This window comes from Phaseolus vulgaris, chromosome 11, assembly GCF_051622355.1.
Source record: "Phaseolus vulgaris cultivar YP4 chromosome 11, ASM5162235v1, whole genome shotgun sequence".
In the NCBI taxonomy this organism is placed as follows: Eukaryota; Viridiplantae; Streptophyta; class Magnoliopsida; order Fabales; family Fabaceae; genus Phaseolus; species Phaseolus vulgaris.
Genome location: NC_143508.1, coordinates 11,683,381 through 11,696,037, shown reverse-complemented (window position 1 = coordinate 11,696,037; position 12,657 = coordinate 11,683,381). Strand labels below are relative to the sequence as shown.

General features: G+C 31.0%; 1 pseudogene; it reads left to right on the top strand.

Moving 5' to 3' along the window:
• Positions 1-1,537: 1,537 nt before the first annotated feature.
• LOC137812085 (small nucleolar RNA R71) lies at positions 1,538-1,644 on the top strand (annotated as a pseudogene).
• Positions 1,645-12,657: the final 11,013 nt, after the last annotated feature.

The window sequence follows — 12,657 nt, the reverse complement described above, 5'->3', positions numbered from 1 at the left end:
TTAGTGTCAGGAAAGACTTCCTTTGGTGTATCTTTTTGTAAACATTCCTTCCCTGCATTAGAATTTTTCAAATCATAAAAAAAAAATTAAAAGTTGTCTCATCAGATTGAGTTCTTACTTTAAGTTTTCCCCTATCAATATCAATTTTAATTCTAGTAACTATCAATTTATCCACCTTAACGAAAACATCTTCAACCACACCATACGGATACTTGGTTACTCTGTCAGCCAACTGTAATGTCATCTTGGTAGGTTTAATCTCCAAATCTTTTATTTTCTTCAGCATTGTCAAATGAATTAGATTTATGCTTTCCCCCAAATCTAGCAAGTCCTTGTCCACAGAAAAAACACCTATAGATACGGGAAGATTAAAACTTCCTGGGTCCTTGGATTATTTAGACAAACTTTTTTTAATAATGGCATTGCATCCAACCTCCAACTATATATTTTTCTTTGCAATATAACTCATATTCTTCATAAATCTCTCAAATGTTGAATCTTGCTTTAGATTTTCTACTAAAATAATATTTAGGGAGCAAATTATCAAAAAAAAAATCATTTCCTTCTCTTTTTTTGAAGGAGCATGAGAACATGATACATCTTTTTCAAGAACACCTCTCTCCTTATTTTCACTTTTTCTATTAATCTTTCCTTCCTCACTTTTCTTTGTTTCTCATCTCTCTCCTCCTCAATCTCATTTTCCTTTCCTTTTCAGCCACTACATTATTACCATCCCCTTTTCCTTCTATTTTACCACTTTCAAAGACAATTTTATTACAATGCTCTTTTGGGTTGGTTTGGGCGTTGGCTGAAAAATGATCACGTTATCTCTCTGCTACTTGTTTGGCAATCTGTCCCACCTGAATTTGTATATTTTTTATTGCTGCCATATTATTCTCTTGACAGGCCATAATAGCTTTCATGAATTTCTCCAAGGAATCTTCAAATTTGTTCAATCTTTCAGTAACTGGAGGATATAGGGGTTGTTGTTGTTGTTGGAAAGGACCTTGCTTGTTGGATGAACCACTATATTGATTCCACCCAAAATTTTGATTCTAATTGCTTCTCCAACCTTGAGAATAATTATTGTTGTTGGAGAAACCACCTTGCCTTCTTGATTACCCATGTAATTTACTTCTACTCCAGATGAATTGTTTTGATAGGAACAGTGACCATTGGGATTATCACCTCCACAAAAATCACATCTAATTGGTTGTCTCTGACTCTTATATAATTGCACGGCTTGTAATTGTTGTGGCAATTTAGCCATTTTTGCAATTAAAGTCTCAATTTACTATGTCAAAATTTTATTTTGAGTCAAGAGTGCATCTGAAGTATTTAACTCTAACCACCTTTTCTTTTGATACCTTGTCTATCATGTTGGTCTTCATAATCAGTTGATACCAATGCATCAATAATCCTTATCGCTTGTTCTACATCAACAACCATCATTGTTCCGCCAGCTGCAGCATCTATGAGCATCTTAGTGTCAGATCTAAGACCATTAAGAAATATGCTCAGTTGAGCAATATCTTCAAACCCATGATTTGGCCATTTTCTCAACATTTTCTTAAATCTCCCCCATGTCTCACAGAAAGCTTTCATCTGCTCCTTGTCTAAACATAGAGATTTCAGACTTTGCTTTGATGTAGCGAGAGATTGGAAAAAATATTTTCAAAATTTTTTCTTATGCATTCTTCCAGCTAGTAAGTCTTTGATTTGGATGTGATTTGAGTGATTCTTTAGCCTTTACTACCAATGAAAAAGGAAACAAGCGCATATAAACAGTTTCAATATCACCTTATTGAAAATCCATTATTCCCACCAATTCATAAAATGTACCCAAATGTGCATATGGATCCTCATGATCCATTGTTGTGAATTGATGGGTACTGATGAGACTAAGGAAAGCGGGTTTCATCTCCAAGGCCCTAGTGGTAGTAGATATTGCAATATTAGAAAAAATCTTTGGTCGTTACTGCATGGCATAATCTCCAAGTGTCCTCCTAGGGGGTGGTGGTGTTTGCTCTTCTCCCATGTTGCTTTCCTTCTTAAAAAATATTAGTGAGAAAAAAAGTGGTTGAGGATTCCTCTCTCGTATCTCATTGTCTCTCTTTTATTTGTCTTTCTGTTTCTTTTGGTTGCCCTTTCAATCTCTACTTCAAATAATAATTGGTCTTTGAAAAATTGACATCTCAATATCATATAAGACAATTAATTCAAGGGTTAGCACAATGATTCACTAGCAGTAACGAGATAATTTTTTTTAATTTAAAATTGAAAAATAAATAGAATAAAATAAATTCAAGTTAAATAGGAAGATAAAATAAAAACAAATAAATTTAAAATAAATCTAAAAATAAATTAAAACAAGTATAAGCAGATCTACAAATTAAAATAAACAAAAATAATTGTAATTAAATAAAACAAAATAAAAATAGTAAACAAATATAAAGACAACAAACAAATATAATAATTATTAACATAAAATAAAAACAGTTAGAATATTCACAATATTTAAGAATTCTTACTCAAAAATTCAATTGTTTCTCGACAACGGCGCCAAAACTTGATGACTTTTCTACAAAAAGTGCATCGCATTGTCAGAAGTAATAATTTGTCCTTAAGGATGGATATCGAACCCACAACGAACAGTTGAATATTCAAATAAAATATTTACTAAATAGAAAATAAAATAATAAAGTTTGTTGGAATTTTTTATGATGGCAATGACTAATAAGAAAACAAGTCAAAAAATTTGTTGTTTCAATTGGAAAAATAGGGATTGGGGTTCATTCTTATCACTCTTTTGTATTTTGATTAGCATGACAATATTGTGTCCTTTGATTCATATTGATGCCCGTATAAAAATCATTTATATCGATTCTTCGCATATAAAATTATTAAGATGCTTTCTAAATAATGATTCCTCGCATATTTATAAAAACTTCTTATCAGTAAGATCAGACGATGATAGCAATTAACATTTCAAACTTATTCATAGCATTCAAATATGTTAAGCATTATCATTTGGGTCAGAAACTTAGAAGTACTTTCCAGTCAAATCTAAATTTCAAGATCAAGGCGAACTAGCATTACTAACAAAATGATAATACCAATCATCAATCAATAAAAAAATATTATGTTTAGATATCACCTCAATACATAAGAGTTTGAAAAGATTACTCTCAATCTCAAAGGGTAGAATAGCCACACATGATGGTTGTTACAAACAGGGACAACAAGAAAATAAGATTATGGATGTTGCTCCTTAACAGTTGCCTCCTCTAGGGTTTCTAACACCTCTTATTCTCCCAATTAGATTACAATTCAATCAATGGTGTTTTCCTCTCAATCTTCTACATACAGGGTTATGCCTCAAGTCTCCTATTTAACCTAATTTGCGTGAGCTAAGTGTCTTCTCGCTTGGGTGTTATTGGGCTGGCCTGGGTGAGAAGCACGAAAAAGGACCAACTTTACTAGAGCAATCTTGCTTAGACGAGATTGAGCTCGCTTGAGTGAGATTCTCTGGTGGCGTCTAGCTCAGGCAAGTTTGGGCGAGCTTTGGTGAATGTTTGGTGCGTTAGAACTTTCCCTTTTTAGCTTTGTATATTCTATGTTTGCCATATCATCTCCATTCTTCCCTAGAATCCTGAAATTAACACAAATTTGGGAATAAATCGTTCTTACTCAAATTAAAATAAAAAAAATGTAAAAAGGTATAAATTCATAAATTAGAAGTTATTTTATGTTTATTTTATCAATTAATACTCATAAATGTCTATATTTTAATATAAAATATTAATGAAATCTGGCACTTACCAAATCCCAAACATGCAATTGTCTCAAACTGTGTTTCCTACCTGTCCACAATTCAAAAGGTGTATTTCGAACTGCCTTACTAGGAACCTTGTTCAACAAATACATGGCATTTTTTAAAGTATACATCCATAGTGATACATGTAAAGATGAATTACTTAACATGCTCCTAACCATATCCATTAAGGTTCGATTTCGCCTTTCTGACACACAATTTTGTTGTGGTGTACCTGACTTTGTGTATTGAGCACAAATTGTTGGAGATCTTGAAGACTAGTCAACTAGTGTGCTAAATGAAGGTGTTTGATGAAGAAAAGGTTCTTGAAGAGTTATTGTATGGATGTTGCCATGTATTCTTTATTGTCTTAGCTAAGATAGATTTGCTTAAGTGTCTTTTCTGAACTAAAATAGTTTTGTTTCCAAAAATCTGTTAAAGCTTTTTACAACTTGTTTTTTTGGACTGTACCGGTTTTTCAATATGTTTTTTTATGAAACAATTGATTTAAAACTTTTCTAAACTAAAACAGTTTTGTTTCCAAACATCAGTTTGGTTTTTAAAAGTTAGCTTTGTTCCCACATTATGTTTTCAACTTCTCAAATGTTGGTTATGTTTCCACCAAGTGTTTTTTCAAAATACAATTTGTTTTCTCAACTTTTAATCAATTATTTTTTAACTTATTTGAAACTATTTTTGCCAAATCAGTTCTGTTTTTTATCCTATAAAAGGATAGTTGGTTTTCAGTGCAAATCATCCATTGAATACACATTGCTTACTGCTTTTAAAGAGTTTTTGAGAGGTTCTTAAGAGATTTTAGTTTTTGGAAAGTTTTTCTGAAAAAACTTTTGAAGTTCTTGTGTTGTCATTGTCACATTGGTTGGTGATTAGGGGCTTCTTCAAGGTGTTGCAGTTGTAGAGGTCCAGTTTGAGTCTCCTAAGTCTGCAAATAAGGTTTGCTTGTTCCCTACTTTCCTTTCTTTGTAATGTTGTGCTAATATGCTTCTAAGATAGAGTTTCTTGAAGTATAGGATTGCTAAAATAGTGTTTTTCAGTGTGTATCTTTGGTTCTTGAAGGGTTAAAGAATTGATTTTGTGTAATCTTGTGTAAAAGATTGTTGTGAACTAGTGAAATCCATCTTAGCGATGGGATTAGATGTAGCTTAGTTTTGAGTGAACCAGTATAAAATCTTATGTGTTTTTCTGTCCTTATACTAATGTCTTTTAAAATCTGAAAATATTAAAATTGGTTTAAAAATGAATTTGTTGTTTCAAGATTAAATTTGTTGTTTTTCTGTTGATAAAGTCTTTAAATGCTTAACTGTTTTTAAAATTGCAAAGTGTTATGATATTTGAATCTTTCAATGTTGTGAATCAAGTATCCAATAAGGCATCAAAGATTAAAGAATTGTTTCTAATAATTTTGTTTTAAATCTGAATTTAAAAGAACTTGATCCTAATTGATTTTTGTTTCAAATCTTGCTAGTCATTATGTTTTGGAACTAATCAAGATCTTTTAATTTTGATTCCTTCATGTTTTAAATCAAGTTATTAACAACTGATATAGAATTAAAACAGTTTTAATATTACTGCATTAAATCTAATTTTAAGAAAGTGGATAAACTGTAAAAGTGAATTTATAAGTTGTTTCTGATATTAGCCTGTTGTTTCTTTTAAGCAACCATCTGGTTGAGAAATTTGAATCTATTATTTCTAGAAACAGTCAGTTTTTACTGTTAGAATTGGTTAAATAAGTCACTTGTGAAAATTATACTAAGTACAATTCACCCCCTCTTGAACTTATACTCCCATAAACTCAATACAAATACCTCGTTTCTCAAGGAACTTAGCAAATGGACCAAGGTATTGTCCACTTTCATCATACTTTCCATAATATTCACCACCTCTATCTGACCTAACATTTTTCACATTTCTGTCTAATTGTCTTTCCACTTCATTTATATACATTTCCAAGGCATTCACTGCTTGAGCTTTATCATGTAATAGATAGACATAACCATAATGTGAAAAATCATCAATAAAGGTGATAAAATACCTTCTTTATTGAAGGAATTTACATCAAAAGTCCACATATATCCGTGTATATAATTTCAAGAAGTTGAGTGCTTCTTATGGCTCATTTCTTTGTGTGTTTTATTTGTTTACCTTTAATACAATCCACTCATACATTCATATCAGTAAAATTTAAATTCAAAAGTATTTCATTCTGTACTAATCTTTGCATCCTTTCTTTGGAAATGTGTCATAAACGCTTATGCCACAAGTAACCAGAACATGCATTCACTAAACTATGTTTACTAGCAACATTATGATGCGAGGTCATAAGAGTTTCAACATATAAATTATCAAGACTCAATTTATATAAACCATCATAAAGTGTACCATATCCAATCATGCAAGTACGTTTATACAAACTGAAACAATTATTCCCAAACTTAAAAGTATCCAACAACATCCAATTTAGACAAAGAAACTAAATTCCTAGAAATATTAGGTACATAAAAAGTATCAAACAAGTCTAAATGAAATTCAATGTCAAGGATTTAATGATAAGTCCCGAGAACTTTCACTAGAACCTTCACTTTATTCCTCATGAAAGGAATTTTGGCATCATATTAGAAACATGAGTTTTCGATCCAAAAGCAATCCACCAAGTATTATGTGGAACTTTAGTTAAGTTTGATTCAAAACATACATAAGCATTGTGCTCACCTTTCTTTTCAAAGTAAGCTTTATGTTTAAAGTAGTCCTTTTGGAAATGTCCAGATTTCCCACATAAATGACATTTGTCATTTTTCTTCTGAATTTTAGTAGAGGGCTTGTTAATCTTTGATGGTTTTTTACTTTTTCCATGTTTCTTATGAACTTTCTTTTTAGCTCCTTGATTATTCACATAATGAATGGAGTGGTTTCTTTGATCTTAAGTTTGATCTCTTTCTGAACTAACATATTGTGCAATTCATGCACATTCCATTTGTCTTTCATGGTATTATAGTTCATTTGAAATGGGCCATACTCATACGCTAATGAGTTCAAGATGAACTGCACAAGAAAATTTTCATCCACTGTCATTCTACGAGAATTAAGTCTTGTTGCAATATTTGTTATCTCAATGACATATTCATGCATAGTACGAGAATCATCAAATCTCATGGTAGTTAAGGTACTCATTAATGTCCCAAAGAGAGACTTATCAGTAGTTTGGGAGCTCTTCCACAAATTTCACAAATTCTTTTACACTCTCAGTTTTGGGAATAACTAACTTAATATTACTCGTTATGTTCATTCGCATAAACATCAAGCTAAGTCTGTTTGACCTTTCCCCAATCTTATAATGAGCTTTCTTTTCATTGGTACTAGTATCAATAGTAGCAACAGGTTTCTCAATTTGAAAAGTCAAACCAAGATCTAATACACCTAAGTGAAATTGGACTTGTTCACTCCAATCAGAAAAATTTAATCCATTAAAGATGGGAACAAACGTAGCATGCGAATGTAAAGATACAGGAATAGATAGATAGTGTAATTAATACATGTTTAACATTAATACTTTGATTCGTAAATTAAACATACAATACAAATTCATTCAGATAAGAAACAAACATTATATGTATAATGTTCTCCTTTGGGTGATACATTAATACACAAAACATAATGATGTTAATAATATTAATATTATTCGACAAGACATATGCATTAACTAGAAATATTCATTATCTTTGAATATATAAATAAAGTTAATAATGCATGTTCACAACCATTGATTACAAGAACAACTAATCAACCTTTAGATGATCTATAAATACCTTATAATAATGAATTTCAATTTACCTATATATCAATCATTTATAATTTAACATCCATTTCAATAGATAGTTGAAATAAAATTCATCATTAATTTAAAATTAAATAAAATATAAAGATTTACTTTTGTGATTACAAATTTATTATACATTTAATTCAAACAATTGCATTATGAAATTAATTTTACGTTTAGGATACAAGTTTCTATAAAGGAATACAAATTGTATTACAAGACATAATATAATATGTAAGGTACAGTAAAGAATTCAATAAAAATTAAAAAACAAACTTGGTCATTCATGTGGGCCCTATAATTGCTCTTAAGGCATAATATAATAACGTTAGTATAAGGTGCAGTAAAGAATGAGAAAAAAAAAAGATTAGAGGTCATTCTTTTCATTCAATGCATGTGTGTCCCATAAATTGTTAGGTTATTCTTTTCGTTCAACGTGGGCCCCATTAATTGTTATTAATCAGGTACAGAGTGCATACGGAAGCGTTAATGGCTTTTGCCAATCATGCAAACGACACCTTATTCCTACAATAATTTCGTAAATTGCACCTTAATCCAATAATTCGCAAACTGCACCTTAATCATATAAAAATTTCGCAAACGAAAAAAAAAAATTGCTGCGAGAAAAATAAAATAAACATGCCTTTGCCTTCATCATATCATTCACGGTCATATATTTTTTTTAGTAATTTAATTACCAAATATAAAACTTCCATTCATAAATTCCTAATTTTAAAAATGTCATAAAATTTGGAACGTTGTTAATGGAGAATCATAAACTGAACAAAGTTACTATGATACCACGTGTAAAACTTATTTGCATGACATAAAGATCTTACAAATTATGATTTTCACATTCTATATATTCTATTATAATAGAGATATAGAATTCAATTATAATAGAGATACATAGTTACCTTTTTTCATGAAAGTCTTTATGTGAGCATTTTCTTCAATTCTCTTTTTCTCAACAACAATGAGACAACCTTCTCTGCAAAGACAAAACCCTATCTTCTTAATGTTTTCTAATCTCCATCAGATTAGATTTCATCAGGTATCATAAGATATATATATATATATATATATATATATATATATATATATATATATATAACCTCTCATATTGACCAATGAATCATTTATTTTACTAACCCAAGGCCAAAAATCTATTTCACATGAGTTACATTATAAAATTAATTTACATTATATAATTTTTTAACAAAATCTTCTTGAGAGTATCTCGTTTTTAAATCATTCCAAATATATACAACCATATCCACCCATATAATGCTTTGCCTAATAGGAATGAGAACCAAATGAACTAATTAGGAGACAACCATGTTGTTACATTTGTTCCACGTTGAATAAGTTAGATGATTCTTGTTTGGGTGGGGATGAGAGCCCAAAACGAACTCCACTTTATTTTCCGCACTCAATGCAATTATTATTGATCTGCTCCAAGAGTGGTAATTTGTTGAGTAAAGAACCGACAAAACCAACAGAGCGGTGAGGATTTCGTTAGGATGAAGGTAGAGATAACTATTTTTCGATTGGGTCGATTGATCTGATTGTGTCGGTCGTTCCTATGCAATATCTAAAAGAAAAGAAATATTAGTTTTAGCAACAATGAACCAATAAATCGAAAAAGAAACACATGACATAGCAAGGGATGGCAAAATTGGTTGGACCCGAGACATGTTAGCTTTATTAACCATAACACATTTTTAAATTCCAAATTTTTTTTTCTGAATGCGTTTTCAATTTTGTGTTCCAGATTTTTTTGTTCGGAATATATTTTTTATTTTTGAATTATATTTACTTTGGAAATTTAGAAAAATGATAGGATGCAAGTTAGAATTGATATGGTGCAGCCTTTATCTAAGAAGTTGAAGATCGCTGCAAAACAAAAACTGAGGAGATACGCTCGTGAAGAAACAACAGAAGCAAATGAAGAACAAACCCTAGAATATATTAGAAGGAGTGAGTCAAAGAGAAGAACGGAGATTGATATTATTATCTTATTGAAAAAGAGAAGAGTACAGAGGTACAAAAAGCAAAAGGCAGAAAAGGAAATGGACCAAAAACCAACAAATCCATAAGCAAAGAAGGAGGTTACAAAGAGAAAAGTAATACTAAGTCATAAGCCAAATATATAGTAATACACACTCTTATATAGTAATACACATTTCATCATATATAGTTCTACGTATATTACACACTCTTAAAAGATTTATATACTAAGAAATTTCTCGTACTTTCAAAATAATTAGCAAACCAAAGTGAATAGTAAAGGAGGTGGGTTTCATGAATGAATAGACTTTATTTGAACCTTTTGTGCTTATCCTCGTTTCATAAGATTATCTTGTTCGTATTCTCAATCAACTGTTACCAATACTATATACTCATTGTCATTAATGTGACAACAAAAAAAGAGTATGCATTTAAATTGATAAAAGAGGCATGACATTTGTAGTGAATTCAAATAATACGAAATAGACATGGAAATTTGCAATCAAACATGCAAAAGCATGAGATTCATTTAAAAGTATCCAAAAGGAAGCTATTAAATAGAGTTGATTTTTTTATTTGGTAGCAATAACTATATAATTATTAAGTTGTCAACTTGAATTGATTATATATCATAAATAAAGCCCTCTTAGTAATGGGTTGTTATTGCAGCTCATCTTCTTACTCTTTGAAGATAGGAACTATATAACATTTTGCTTTTGAAATGATGTTAGATAGGGAAATAAAAACAAAGAGGTGTTAGATGGAAAAATAAAAAGGTGCTATATGAGAATTATATTCACCTTTATTTTCTTCTCTCCACCAATCTCATTAAACAACTAAGATGGATTTGTTGGCAAGGGTTTCCTTTTAAATACATACTAAATAACTTTCATATGGAAAATGTAACTCCATTTGATCTAAAACATAGCAATCTTCAACTTGTCTGGAAACTACCCCATGTTTTAGGGTGGCTAAAATCCCTTAATCTTAGTCACTCCAAGTTCTTGAGAGAAACACCTAACTTTTCAGGACTACCATTTCTTGAAAAACTCATTCTAAAAGATTGCCCAAGTTTGTGCAAGGTAAACCAATCCACGGGAGATCTCTGCAATCTACCACTGATACATTTGAAAGACTGCACAAGTCTAAGCAATCTCCCAAGATAGGTATATAAGTTGAATTCTTTAAGAACTTTCACCCTCTCTGATTGTTTCAAGATTGACTATTGGAAGAAGATATAGCGCAGATGAAATCCTTGATAACTCTGTGAAAGCCCTTTTCAATTGTAAGCTAAAAAAGCACTGATATATATCCCTACGTGGATTTGAAGGATTGTCAAATAGTATTTTTCCTTCTATCATTCGGTCTTGCATATCATCAACACTGAATCCCCGATCTTTTGTATGGAGAATAATAATTGGCGTGACCTTGTGTCATTACATAATGTAAGAATGTACCTCTATGGATGAGAGGGCCTAGGTAATATTTATCCACTGGTACACAATTCGCTATTGTATTGGTAGTATTATAATCTTTCGAAGTTTTTTCTCTCGCTACATGCGTGTTCCGCCGGTCGGGTACCTGTGATTGCACTCCAACACTCAAGCCAGTACTAATATTTTAGTCTGTTCTCTCAGGATATGAAAACGTACATTTTCCTCCTTTCGAAAATCCTATCTATAGGTTGACCTGACCCCACTTATGTGGGTTAGGTAATTCGTTCACTCAGATGTATTTAGTGGTTTTTAGAACATATAGTGACTTCTTGATATTTAGGGAATGTACTTCGAGGTGTGTCTTTAACATGTACTTCGAGGTGTGTCTTTAACTCATTCAATTTCAGTTGAAACTATCTCTTTGACATTTACTTATTATGTATTCGTTATTTAATCATGACTTTGATTGTTCGGGTTCGACCGGTACACATAACAGCCTCGTAAATCTTCTAAGTATTTTGGTTCAAGGTGACACGAGTTTCAGCTATCTAATCAAGTAAAAACAATTCTTGTCGAATACGGTGTAAATTTTACAGAATCAAGAATTTCAAAGCTTCGCTTGAGGTTTTCTTTGATTGGTGTTGGAAGTTACAATGAATTCCTCAATATCAATACTCTCAGCAATAATGTTTCTGAGGGATTGGAAAACAGTGAATCTTGTGATGTTTCTCTTCCAGGTGACAACCATCCTCATTGGTTGGCCCATATGGTGAGGGACATTCTGTTTCTTTCGATGGCTCTGTGTGTTGTTTATTTATCAAACCCTGAAATCGTCGCAACTTAATGTTTTACAAGTGTCTTAATGCCTAATTACACAAAGTGAACACAAGCATGACAAGGTAATTTCCTTTAATAATGTCAAATTTATTGTAAGTTTTGGTCATGGATTGGTGGTCAAGAACATAGCTGTATATTTGATATGCGGTGAATCAAATGACATGGAAAAAGAACCTGCCCCAAAGAAAAATTCCCTCATTAGATTTATAAAGAAAATTGTCATGTGACTTTTCTGGTAAGTCATTTATCTTCTTTGAGAAGAAGAGCATCCCTTTAGTTGTGGAATTAATCCTAGTCTTTGATTGCTAAAAGAAATTAAAAAAAAAAAACTTAGAGACACTTTGAGAATAAAAACTTTTTATACAATTTTTTAACAAACATAAGAATAAATAATCTTATTTTTATATTCCCAGGAATATAACAAGATTTTGTGAAACAAATGTGGCCTTGGAGTATATAAATTAAACACATATACCGCACCGTCTTGTATCAGCCTATCCCTTAAACTGATAACTACCAATTTTGCATTTATTGCTACATGAAAACTTGGCTTTTCATTTTATTACAGTTACAGAACAAAACATTGTACCACTCTTAACTGTGTTCTACAGTTTTAAATTACCAAGTAAACAAAAAGTTGTGTTTATTTTAAAATGTTTACTCCTCTGTTTCAGGGACTAGAACAAATATATATACAAGAAAAAAGAGATGGAAAACTACCA